Below are 14,454 nucleotides of genomic sequence, written 5' to 3'. Positions count from 1 at the left end.
GAATTCCTCCTCCTGGACTGGCTTCCTTCTGGAACTCTCTCTCCCTATTTATTCCCCTCCCTGGGAATTCCCCTTCTCAAGTCCCTGTAACTCCGCCCACCATGACTATGTGGTTTCCTAGCCTTAAGATGCTGTTAAGCCCTTTTCTCACTGCTCTCTGCCTCCAACTTGTGGCCAAACCTTAGTACTGCACCGTCTCCTTTTCCTGCTGTTCCTGGTCTCCCACTAGTGGTCAAAACCCAGTACTTTACCATCTTTCACTGTCTCTAGCTGTCTCCCCACATACATATTCACCAGTTCACATCAAGTACTTATATGGCACATTTTTCATTCACCTTCCTGCTGCAGACAGGTCCATAGGTCAGTCCACTTCCCTACACTAGCGCCAGAGTGCGCCACTCTACCTAAGGCACTATGCTACCACAGGTACTGCGGCATCCGTTAGTGTGGCACCATGCGCATCCTATGCACTTTCCAGTCCTGAGTTTAGGCTGGTTAGTGGCGTCCGCCAGAGCTGCGCTGTACACACATAGTGCGGTAAGCAACATTCAACTGCACCCTGTGACTTCTAACAGGGCACAGCATTCTTTAAGTGTTTGTTCAGGCATCGCTGTTGCGGTGCTGAGCGCTAGTGGGACTAGAGCGGCTCTAACCCTGTGTCCTAGGAGCAGAGTCCTGTGTCTTAGCACTAATGCTCTCCTGCCGAGTCCGGTGAGAATAAACAGACTCTGGCACTTGTTCCAGCGGCTCTGTGAGGTAACAGAGTTCACTCCTGTACACACCGGTTCAGCGGTTAATCCCCCCCGGTGTTTAGTGCTCTGCCATTACTGAGCAGCAGTTTCTATCTTTGCACGGTGAACCCCGGGTTGCAATCGCACTCCCTTATATTTTATATTTAGTGCGATCCGCAACCATAACAAAGAGTTAATGCAAGAAACAAACCGGGAGTATAAAATGCAGAATAGCAGCAGTCCAATTGTCAAAACTTATCATGTTCTTTAAGATCCTCCTCAGTAGATCCTGCAGGGGTTGTAGCGCCGGCAAAGACCGGTAAATTGTCCACAGATGGGGTCCTTTAAACGACGGTCCGTCTTCTGGTGGCAGTGGTCGGTCACCAGCACCTTCCACTGAGCCCCAATCCATAACCTTGTTGTCATGCCCTCAACCACAGACCCGGTCTCCACTGCACAGGGAGACCGGCACCTATCTCGCAGCTCCACTGGTACTACTCACCCTGTCTGTGGCTCCAGACAATCAGTGGCTCCTTTCTCTGCTAAGAACCTGCATCCTCTTGGCAGGTCTCCTGGTAATGCTCTTAGGAGGTGCGCCCCGCTTCCTGCACATACTTAATACAGCAGGGCACCTGTTTTCTATTAGGACTGTCTGTCCTGTGATATCTTGTGCAATAAAGGCATCCTCACCTTGAGGGAAGTGCCTGAATAACGTGTTTATTCTGTGGGATTGTTGTCTCCCATTCAGGCCACACTCTACTGAGCTCTGCATGCTAAGACTAGTGCTGTCTTTTTACTAATTACTCTAGATCAGCCTTTCTGAGATTACAGAGAGCTTCCGGGATTTTTGCCACCCTCTCTATATGGTCTGTACGGGTCATCCCTCTGGTCTGTGTATCGCGGCATTAAGGTCACCTGGTGTTGTGATGGGGGAATCCCTATATAGGGGTACACCTTGCCCGGTGCTCCACTACTTGGTTCTGTGTCATGGTCCAGAGGGTTCTTCCCTCAGGCACCTTTTCCGTTTGTTTGCTTCCTTTAATAAACATCCTTGGTTTTTTTTGAAGCTCATTCTCCTGTCTCTTGTGTATTGGGTATACAGCTACCACTGCACCATCAGTGGTGTAGCGAGTCCACTATACATCTTCTCACCCTGTGGGCGTAACACTTGTGCGGCCAAAGTAAGAAGGGCTGCAGTACTTCCAAGAACAATCATTGGCTGAAGTGTAGCAACTGGCGGGGCTTGCCGTGTGTCTCTGCCCGGCATCTGTCTTTCTCCCTTCTGCACGTGCGCAGTACTCACGGTCACTGAGCACCTCCTTCTCTTACATTCACAGAGCGCACAAAACCTCTCTCTCCAACAGTCACGCTGAAGACGGCGGGACCCGATAAGCATGATGGGTCAAAACTTCGGTGCTCAGAGGATGGAGCCCACTGCTCAACCTGCTGTATGCTGCTGATTCACGCCAAACTGCCCGCCGCGTATGCTTTTTCTTTTATCTGGCCCCTCCTACCCGGGTCATGAGTTTGGTCTGGTCCCTCATTTCTTCCCCCAGGCAACATGGGAGACAGCCTCATCAGTTCCGGAACCAGATCTGTAAAGGTACCCGCAGCCCGGTCCATCTCCTTACAAGAGCCTCATTGTGGCTCTGACTTGAGAGGCACTGATAGGAGGTGAAGATGGTGGCGGGTAAGTATAAGACTATGGTCGGTGACCTTAGATTTGATGTGTCACTACAGTGATGAAAAAAAATGCTGGAGTGGTGCTTTAAACTACTACAGTGTATATCAGTGAAAAATACATGAGGAAATTATCCAAGGAAAGTGGAAAACTGTAACTAATACACAATAAACGGTAGACATGGTACAGTCACTCTGACTATTGCACCCACCAGTCTGCAGTTGTTTCTCTCCACTTAGAAGACCTTTCACTGGTTTATTTTTTTTTATATTCAAACCATCTCCACTGATTCTGGAACAGTTTTTCTTTTTCTGTTGTGCCCCTCCGTTTCAAAGTTACATGCACTGGTAATAAAGATGCAGATTTTCCATTCAACCAACTGGGTGTATTTCACAGAAGTTCTCATTGGGCGTTTGCTTATTCCCCATTGATGCTGGCCAATCAAAACATGACAGTTCCCACTGAGACATTCTGTGGTATACGCCCAGTTGCTGAAGGGAAAATTTGCACCTAGGCACAATCACACTTGTATATATAGTGATGTGCCAAAGTAAACAATGAATTATTTCTAATGATCAGCTACACTGGGGATAGAAGCAGTCTCAGAATGGCCCACAGGACTACGAGTGAATCCCATGGTGGGCCCCTATGCAGGAGCAAGCCGCCCATACCCCCAACTGAGCACTGTACACTTAATGTAAAATGTACAGACAAAAGAAGCATCTCTTCATTCATTTTCTAAAGCAGAGTAAAATTTGTTAAAAAGAATCAGGAAATATTTTTGTGACTAAGCAGCAAGCCCCCAGAATCAATATCACTGGTGGGCAATTGGCACATCAATCTGGCACTGGGTAGAAATCTGAGGATCTGGATTCCTACTGGTTAAACTACTGTAGGCTATCAGTGTTAAAAACTAGCTTTAAAAAGGTTATTCCAATTCCTTACACATAAATTATGCACACTGCATTTAATGAATACATAAACTCCACTACTGCTGTAAACGTTAAAGATCTAAGGAGCTTACATTTTTTGATCAAAGAGTGGAAAAGCCACCCTACCATGTCAAAGTGTAAGTAAATATGGATAATCCCTATCACAAATAACCTACCTCCCCATGTGCCAAGGCAGGCTTCATTAGGATGGGAAAGTAAAAGAAAACTAGGCACACAGCTTGCAATTAAAATCTTATCTGGTAAGGATGGGCAGATAAGGGTGCTGAGCCCTAGAACGGACATTAAGTTTTTAATGTTTATTACAATATTGGAGTTCATGCATTCATTAGCCACAGTGTGCTGACGCATTGTGTATGTACAGTAATTTGCAAATGTATTAACCCTCTTTGGCTGTTTTGCTACCCTGATCGTAACTACACCAGGGCAATCGGGAAGAACCAAAGTGCCCAAATTGGCTTGTTTAATGGATGTGCCAATTCAGAGGTGGTGGGTTTGTATTGTTAGGCTGGGAAGAGTCCAATAACCCTGGACTTTCCCAGCCTGTTAATATAAGCCCGCACCTGTCTGCTTTACCTGGGCTGGTTATTAAAAACCCCAAGTCATTTTTTAAATGATTTATTTATTAGGTTAATACAGGTATGCAAGAAACTAATTAGGATCATAAATATTTATCTACTGTATATGTTTGAATACTGGCTACATAGCATATTTATGCACCTGGGCATACATTTAATACTAAAGGATTGCGGGCCCTATTTTTTATTTTTTTTGTAGTACATATTGGGAAGTATGGCTCCCTCCAGGGCTCAGTATCCTTATTCACCCATCTTTCAGATAAAAGGTTTTAATTGGGAGCTTTATCTGCTGTCCTTTTACTTCTCCATTCAGATGAGGCAGTTTTGGCACATGGAAATTAGTGATAGGAACCATCCATCTTTAGGTACACCTTCTTGTGATTGGATGGCTATTGCGCTCTGTGATAAAAAAAAAATGCCAAGTACCTTATGTTTCTCACTTTTAAAGTAATAGTGGAGTTCATGTATTTATTAAACGCATTGTCCTGACGCATCGTGGGTCTATATATTTGTATACTGGCCAAAGTGTATTTGTGAACTTGCATGTAAATTTAAAGATGTTGTCACACTACTCTATCCTTGATGACTTTTCCTTAGGATAGGCCATCAATGAATGATCTGCCAGGGTACGATATCCGGCACCCCCACGATCAGTTGTTATTGGTGGCGGGTATTGGCCGGAAGTAGTCACTTATGGATGGCCATTTTCAAATCAATAAGAAGCGGATGTGCAGTACCCTGCGGCGGCCACTATCAGAAGATTGCCAGCTCCGCAAATGAGTACCGTATATACTCGAGTATAAGCCGACCCGAGTATAAGCTGACCCCTCAAATTTTTCCACAAAAAACTGGGAAAACTTATTGACTCGAGTATAAGCCTAGGGTGGAAAATGCAGCAGCTACTGGTAAGTTTAAAAAATAAAAATAGATACCAATAAAAGTAAAATTAATTGAGACATTAGTAGGCTAAATGTTTTTGAATATCCATATTGAATCAAGAGCCCCATATAATGCTCCATACAGTTCATGATGACCCCATAAGATGCTCCATACAAATTACGCCCCATATAATGCTCCATACAAAATACACCCCATATAATGCTGCACAAAGGTTAATAATGGCCCATAAGATGCTTCATAGAATATGCCACATATGCTGCTCCATTAAGGTTATGGCCCTATAAGGCCTGTTTCACACATCCGTTTTTCAGCTCAGTCGAAATCCGGTAAAATGGCGGAAAACAGATCCATAGGCGGATTGAAAGAAACGGATGGCACCGGACCGTTGTGTTTACGGATCCGTGTAAGGTTGAATTTTAAAGGAACCCGTGCCTGGAAAAAGGAGAGAGAGAATATTTCTCAGCCGCCAGAACGGGATTTAGGGTTAAATTTCCGGCAAAGGCAATTCTTCTGGGCAAATGCGGATCTGGCCAGCAAAAAAAAACGTTTCAGCGTCCGTCCAGTCATGTCAGTGGACGCCAAAATTTTGGCGGATCCCTGAAAAAATGGATCCTACAGATGACCATCTGTCAAGATCCACCGATAATGCAAGTCAATAGGAAGAAAAACGGATCCACTAAGAAAAATGACGGATTCGTTTTTTTTTGCAAAACGGCGGATTTTGATTGATGGTGACAGGCGGATGTGTGAAAGAGGCCTAAGATGCTCCATAGATCATGCCCCATATGCTGCTCCATAAAGGTTATGGCCCAATTAAATGCTCAATAGCACATGCCCCATATGCTGCTCCATATATCTTGATGGCCCCATAAGATGCTCCATAGAATATGCCCCATATGCTGCTCCATAAATGTTATGGCCCCATAAGATGCCCCATAGAATATGCCCCATATGATGCTTCATAAAGCTTATGGCCCCATAAGATGCTCCATAGAATGACCCATATGCTGCTCCATAAAGGTTATGGCCCCATAAGATGCTTCATAGAATAGGCTACATGTGCTGCTCCATAAAGGTTATGATCCCATAAGATGCTCCATAGAATAGGCCCCATATGCTGCTGCGAAAAGAAAAAAAGACATACTCACCTCTCGTCACTGGGGGCCAGGTGCCAGTGTCCTGAGCAGGCGGGGACACTGGCGCGCTATGGGGGCCAGATGCCGGTGTTGATGCTGGATATTCTCCCGTCCCCGTTCCACCGCTGTGCACCGCTGTCTTCCAGGTCCTCTGTCAGTGACAGTTCAGGCAGAGGGCGCGCACTAACTGTCATCGCGCCCTTTGACCTGAACGTCACAGCCAGAGGACGCGGAGGACAGAGTGGTGGAATGATGACAGGTGAATATAGCATGGCTCCCCCGTCATACTGACCCCCTCCTGGCGCATCTATGTGCAGCCCATGGTCTCCGGCGCCGCAGCTCTTTCTTCAGCGGTCATGTGGTACCGCTCATTAAAGTAATGAATATGCGCATATTGAGCGGTACCACGTGACCGCTGAACACAGGTGCCAGAGACCATGGGAGAAGCAGGGGGCTGCAGAGACCATGCCAAGAGGGGGTGAGTATGATCTGACACCCGCGCTCCCCCTCCGACCCCCTGGTATGACTCGAGTATAAGCCGAGAGGGGCACTTTCAGCCCTAAAAATGGGCTGAAAATCTCAGCTTATACTCAAGTATATATGGTAATTTGGGCCGGTGTCAGCTGCTGACACTAGGGATGAGCAAGTAGTGAAGTATTCGGACTCGCTATACTCGTACCGAGTATACCATAATACTCGGGTATTCGGTATGAGCAGCGAGTCCAATGATAGTCAATGGAAAATGCGAGTAATTGTCTGCTGGACCCTATAAAGCGGTCTGGGGACTGAGAAAAAGGCTATAAAATGTGTAAATGTAAAAAAAAAATGTATGCTGTAAACAAATGTATATAACATGGGGGCACCTGGTCAGGGGCTGCATGAGTGGTTTTATACCACTGCTTCACTACAATGTACAAACACTATTTGAAGTCCTGTGGTTTTTTGCCGGAAGAGTGGGACTCGTACGCCACTTACGCAGTGCCATTGATATATCAGAAGTGCCGTAAGAGCGAGTGATGATAGAGGCGATCTTCTGACAGCTAAGTGTGTAAGTGGTGTAAGGAGAGCAATCTGCCCTAGGGGCTGTGTTATGGTTAATGCAGGAAGAAGCCACCCATCATCATCTTCATCACAAGGGATTCACAATTATAAAGCTTGGACTACTGTCCTTGTTGTGCCACTGCCCAATGTGTAGGCATAGACATAGTGTCTTCAAAACATTAGCCCTAGGGGCTGTATCATGGTTGATGAAGGAAGCAAGACAGGTATGAAAAGCCAAACAATTATGACGCAGCTAGGACTACTAGCATAGAGGTTGCAGTGCCCAGTGTCCAGGTATAGCCATAGTGTCTCCAAAAAATAGACCAAGGGGCTGTTTCATAGTTGATGAAGGAAGCAAGACAGGTCTGAAGGGCCAAACAATTATGATGAAGCTAGGACTACTAGCATAGAGGTTGCAGTGTCCAGTGTCCAGGTATAGCCATAGTGTGTCCAAAAATTAGCCCAAGGGGTTGTATCATAGTTGATGAAGGAAGCAAGACAGGTCTGAAGAGCCAAACAATTATGACGTAGTTAGGACTACTAACATAGAGGTTGCAGTGCTCAGTGTCCAGGCATAGCCATATTGTCTCCAAAAAATAGACCAAGGGGCTGTTTCATAGTTGATGAAGGAAGCAAGACAGGTCTGAAGGGCCAAACAATTATGATGAAGCTAGGACTACTAGCATAGAGGTTGCAGTGTCCAGTGTCCAGGTATAGCCAAAGTGTGTCCAAAAATTAGCCCAAGGGGCATGATAGCATGGTTGATGAAGGAAGAAGGGTCTCATTCTCATCACAAGTGCCTCCGATGGGAAATAATTAACGTAACATTGCTTTTAGCTTATTGACCATGAGGTACATGTGTCAGAAGCAGGTTTTGAAAACTTGTGTAAGAAGAAGAAAAGGGGCTTGTATGGGAAGGGATGGACGTGATCACCAATTTTAAATAAAATAAAGTTTTGGGTGACTTTAGGTTGGGATACTGTCATCTGGAGGGCTTAAATACTGTTGTGAAATCCAGTCCTTGTTAAATTTTATCAGAGTCAGCCTGTCTGCATTCTCTGTAGTCAACCGTGTGCGTGTATCTGTGATGATTGCCCCAGCGGCACTGAAAACACGCTCTGACATCACACTAGCAGCAGGGCAGGCCAGCACCTCCAAGGCATAGGAGAGGTCGGGACAACTATGCAGCTTGGATACCCAGTAATTAAACGGTACAGAAGCGTCAGGAAGGATGCAGGTATGTCACTTAGATAGTCGTTGACCATCTTGTTCAACTTCTCCCTCCTTGACATTGCTACTGTTCCAGCTAGTCCTTGGTGATGAGCCGGATTACTGAAAATGGCCCAGTTTGTGGACATTTTACCACCACCTCTTTTGGACCTGCTTGGCGTATCCCTCCCCATTAATGCATACTGTTGCACAGAGCTGGTATCTCTGCTAGCAGTGGTGTCTGGGGGTGCTGTTGCCATCAAATGATCGACAACGGCTTTATTGAAGGATTCCATTGTGAAACCCCTTGGTGACTGCAACAGTAGCGAAGGAAATTTGCCCTTGTACCGTGGGTCTAGAAAGGTGTCCAACCAGTATAGGTTGCTATTGAAAATGTGGATTACGCGAGGGTCTTGGCACAGTCAGATATGAAGTGTGCCATGTGTGCCAAGCTGCAAAGAGGCAAATGTTCTGTGACCCCTGAAGGAGGAACAATACCCATCCTCTCCTCACACTGACTCTCCTCCACCTCCTCCTCTCCAGCCCACCCATGCTGGACATGAAGATGGGGTTGGGATTCCCCTCTGTAGCATGAGGTGTCCCCTTGGTACCAATGAAAAAGAAGTCCTCTCCCTCCTCATTTTCATCATCATCTTCATCCCGCAATGTTACCTGATGATATTGGCTGGGCTGGGTAGGATCACGCATTGTGAAATCTTGCACCATACCCAGCTGCTGGGCACGCAAAGATTCCATTTTTTGATTCTGCAGCGATTTTTTTTTTTCAGCATACATAGCATAGGGATGGTTACTCTGATAATAGCCTGATCACCGCTCGCAAGCAGTACTCATAGTTATCAAGCACCTCACAAATATCAGCGATCCACACCCACTCGACAGTTGTTATGTGTCTTGGCTGAGTCTCAGTGTGACGGCATGTTTAATCTGGTATTCAGAAAGTGTCCTCTGCTGCTCACTTACCCTTGCCAACATATTACATGTTGAGTTCCACCGTGTTGGCAGGTCGCAAGTGAGTCTGTGGTTTGGCAAATTAAATTGCTTTTGAAGCGCTGCAAGACCGGCAACAGCGGTTGAGAAGTGGCAGAAATGGGCGCAAATATGGCGCACCTTCTCAAGTAGGTGCGGCAAGTCAGGGTGTTTTTAGAAATTTCTGCACCACTAGGTTAAGCTCATGAGCCATGCATGGCACGTGTACCAGCTTCCCAAGCTTTAAAGCCACCACCAGGTTACGCCCATTGTCGCCGACAACCAGACCAGGTTGGAGTTGCAGTGGGGAGAGCCACTGATCAGTCTGTTTTATTCCTTGCCGCAGCTCTTCTGCAGTGTGTGGTGTTTCACCTAAGCAGATCAGCTTCAGCAGAGCGTTTTGCTGCTTTTCCGATGCGCTGCTGCACAGCTCCCAACTTGGGAGTGATGTGGAGGGTAATTCAGCATAGGATGATGAGGCGGAGGAGGAAGAGGGGAGACTGGACGTATATGATGAGGCGGAAACACTGATTGAGGTTGGGCCCGCTAGTCGTGGCGTGGATAGGATATGTGTTGATGGTCCAGTTTGAGACTTTGTTCCACCCTCCACCAAGTTGAGCCAGTGTGCCATGACAGAGATGTATTGTCCCTGGCCACAAGTACTTGTCCACGTGTCTATTGTAAGATGGACCTTCCCGGTTACGGCGTTGGTGAGAGCACACTTTAGATTGTTTAAGACATGCTGGTGTACTGCGGGGACGGCACACCGGAAAAAATAGTGCCGGCTGGGAACCGTGTATCGTGGGGCAGCTACAGCCAAAAGATTACAGAAAGACTGTGTCCCCACAAGCCTAAACGGCAACATCTCCACGGCTAGCAACTTGGCAATGTGCGCGTTCAGTATTTGTGCTTGTGGGTGCCTGGCTTGGTATTTACGCCTCCTTTCATACATCTGGGGCACGGACAATTGGACGCTTTCCTGGGACAAACAAGTGGATGAACTTGTTGTGGCCTGTGTCTGTGCAACCATAGCTTGTGAGCAAGAGGTATGATGATCACCTGCTTCATGCCCAGCAGATTGGAAAGAACATATCACAGGCGACATGGCAGTGGTTTGACCTGAAGTCGCAAATACTGATTTGGTACCCTGTTGTTCAGCCCACTGACTAGGGTGCTTTGCTGCCGTGTGTTTCCGCATAATTGTGGTGCTTTGGTTGCCTTTGCCCTGGCCTCTGCTCAGCTTCCTATGGCAGATGCTACAGATGACATTTGGTTCAGAAGGACTATCGGAAAAAAATTTCCAGACAGCAGCTGAACGCACCCTTGCCTTGACTTGGGGCACAGAGGGATTGCTCTTGGCAACAATTGACACACTTCGCACTCTGCTAAAACCAGTAGCCCTTGGTGCCTTTGTTGGTGCTACGTATTCACCTTCATCCTCTGTGCTGCTGTGCTGGCTATGCGTGCCAACGGTCCAGGTCGGATCGGTGGTCTCATCATCGACCACCTCGTCGTCCATGTCATCCTCCTTCCGTGTTGATATTGGCGACTGGCCAGATGGCAACTGTGTGTCATCACCATCAGCCTCCACCTCTTCACCCGGTATATCTCGTGGATGAAAGTGGATTTCTTCTGGCCGTGGGGTTTCAAATATTTGGCCATCATCAGCAGACGATACCTCCTCACGTTCCTCTTCAATGTTGCGCGGTGAGAGGCCAGAGGCAATGCAAGGAAATGGATTAAACAGATCCTCGGAGTGACCAAGGTTGGGGTCAAATGTTTCCTGTGACTCCTGACTGAGTGATGAACTAGGAACAGGTTGAGAATAGGATGATCCAGCATTATCTGTATGGACAGTAGACTGTTTTGTCATGGACGCTTGGGTGCTGCTAGAACATTTCGTTGAGGCCTTATCAGCCATCCAAGACAGTATCTGCTCTTGTTCTTCTGGCATCCAGACCCGTTTATGTTCCAGACCGGGAAATTTCGCCAGGAACCTAGATGCATCAACCTTCTTCAGTCTCCCAGACTCTGTGCCTTGTTGGGCACCAACAACCCCACGTCCACGTCCCTGTCCCTTCACAACAGCCTTTTTAGGAATTTTGGATTTTTCTGCTATAGTTGCAGATGTTCAGATGCAGATATTGGGGAACAAGGAGCAGTTAGTGCTTTGTGGAAGGTAGCACTACAGCCTAGTACTGCTTTGTGTTTTACAAACAGTACCACAGCAGGAGAAAAAAATTGCCCTGAGGTTTAAGGTGAGATTACGCACCCCAGTAACCATACAAGGTAACCATACAAGACAACGGTGCTGCCACTAAAAAATTGCCCTGAGGTTTAAGGCGAGATTACGCACCACAGTCACCACACAAGACAGCGTTGCTGACTGCATGTCAGTTGTGCTGTATCGTGCGTGCGTCCTATTCGCTGTGAACACAGCACCGCAACAGCACAAAAAAATTGCCCTGAGGTTTAAGGCGAGAATACGCACCCTAGTCACCACACAAGACAGGCAGTGCTGGTTGCGTGTCAGTTGTGCAGTACCGTGTGTGCGTCCTGTTTGCTATGAACACAGCAGCAGCACCGCAACAGCACAAAAAAACTACCCTGCAGGGGTAAATGAGACCCCAAAAATAGCTGGGAAAACTGTCACTACTCAGTCCCTGACCTTATACTTTCAGCTCTGAAAAGAGCTTTTGGGTTTTACAGAGGATTTCTGGATGATTTGCACAAAAAAACACAACTCTCCCTAGCAGCTGCTCACACTCTCCCTACACTTGCTGTGTTCTGCATGCAATGTGCAGAAAATGGTGGCGGCAGGGCTTAGAGTCAGGTTATGGTGACTCATAGCCTATGATGATGCTGGGCGGCCAGCCAATCATAGTAATGCCGTCCACAACCAGGAAGGCTGTGGCATTACTGTGATTGGCAACTGCTGGGTGGGAGATCCGAGTAGTGCGAGGCAAGTAGTGAAATACTCGCTATGTTCCGAGTACCGCGAGTACCGCATTACTCGCCGAGTACCGAATACCCACGATTATGCTCGCTCATCCCTAGCTGACACCGATAACAGCTAATCGGCTGGGGTGCCGGGTGTCGGACCCCGGCCGGTCAGACAGTGATGACCTATCCCAAGGATAAGTCATAAATGAAAAAGTAGTGGACGACCTCTTCAATACAAACGGTATGCATGCCCTTTATATTTTTTTCATGTATTGATTTTTATTCCAATCACAGCCCTTCATGGCTTTCCATTCATTTCTATGGGGGTTACAGAAACAACTGTTTCCCATAGCTCCACCTGCACGCATAGTGGAGATGGGATTTCATAAAATCCCCTCCACTATGCATTAACATCTGGACGCTGCGGATTAGAAGCTGCAGATGTATGCAGTGTCCAATCCACAGCGATAACTGACCGTGGAAACATACCCTAAATACAGTATATATTAACCCATTTCTGCCATATGACTTACTATTCCGTCCATGTGACCTGGGACTTAATTCCCATGGATGGAATAGTGCGTCATACGCAATCAGCCGCACTCACAGGGGGTTGATGTATAAAGGAAACCAGGCGCATCACCATAAAAGTGCCGTCCGATTGATCATGATCGCTTGGATTCTTGACTGATCCTTTGGCCTGTTCCAGTCATCTCTATTCTTGCTGGATTATATTCAGGACATCCATGTCTGATTGTTTTTGTCCTTAATGTTACTTTTGTCATGTACTTGTGATTTGTGGTTTCTATTTGTATATAAATCGTGGTTAGGTCCTTCTTTGACCTGGCCAAATGATATGTGGTCTTACATTTTCAATATAACATTGCCTGTTAAATTGATAATTTGGGACTTTTTCCCTAATTTTTATGGCTCATGATGTCTTAGTATTTTGGGAGCTCTTATTAATAATAATAATATATTTTATTTCTACAGCGCCAACATATTCCGCAGCACTTTACATTTCAGAGGGGATTTGTACAGACAATAGACATTACAGCATAACAATAATCACATAGATTATAACAAATACCAATAGGAATGAGGGCCCTGCTCGCAAGCTTACAGTCTATGAGGAAAGAGGTAGACACGAAAGGTGGGTGGTAACAGTTGCCCTGATTGTATGTACCAGCCAAAATGTTAAGTGTGTAACAGTACAGACACAGAGGGCTAATGGATGCATAAAGCATGTGGGAACATGATGCGGGGAACCTGGTTATGGTAAGACTTTTGGCTGTGCCACACAGGGATAGATTAGGTTAATGTGTTGAGGCGATAGGCCAGTCTGAATAAATGCGTTTTCAGGGCACGCTTAAAATTGTGGGGATTTGGGACTAATCGTATTGACCTGGGAAGTGCATTCCAAAGAATTGGCGCAGCACGTGTAAAGTCTTGGAGACGGGAGAGGGAGGTTCTGATTATTGAGGATACTAACCTCAGGTCATCAGCAGAATGGAGGGCACAGGTAGGGTGGTATACTGAAACAAGGGAGATGTAGGGTGGTGCTGAGCCATGGAGGGCTTTGTGGGTGAGGGTAATAAGTTTATACTGAATTCTGGAGTGGATGGGTAGCCAGTGTAATGACTGGCACAAGGTATAGGCATCGGTGTAACGATTGGTGAGGAATATGATCCTGGCTGCAGCATTCAAGACAGATTGGAGAGGGGAGAGTTTGGTAAGAGGGAGACCGATTAGAAGAGAGTTACAATAGTCGAGACGAGAATGAATAAGAGAAACAGTAAGAGTTTTTGCAGAGTCAAAAGTAAGAAAAAGTCACAATTCTAGAAATGTTTTTGAGGTGCAGATGACAAGAGCGAGCCAGTGATCGAATGTGGGGGGCAAAGGAAAGCTCGGAGTCTAGTATGACCCCAAGACAGCGGGCATGTTGCTGGGGAGTAATAGTGGAACCACACACAGAAATGGCAATGTTGGGTATAGGTACATTAGTAGAGGGAGGAAACACAAGGAGTTCAGTCTTTGACAGGTTCAGTTTCAGATATAGTGAAGACATGATGTTAGACGCAGCGCTTAGACAATCGCCGGTGTTTTCTAGAAAGGCTGGCGTGATGTCAGGAGAAGAAGCGTATAATTGGGTGTCATCAGCATAGAGATGGTACTGGAAACCAAATCTAATGATTGTTTGACCAATAGGGGCAGTGTACAAGGAGAAGAGGAGGGGGCCTAGAACCGATCCTTGAGGAACCCCAACAGTAAGGGGAAGGTGAGAGGAGGAGGAACCGG

This window comes from Dendrobates tinctorius, unplaced genomic scaffold (assembly GCF_039654945.1).
Source record: "Dendrobates tinctorius isolate UK_male_01 unplaced genomic scaffold, ASM3965494v1 ptg000107l, whole genome shotgun sequence".
Lineage (NCBI taxonomy): Eukaryota > Metazoa > Chordata > Amphibia > Anura > Dendrobatidae > Dendrobates > Dendrobates tinctorius.
Note: the sequence above shows the minus strand (reverse complement) of the source record.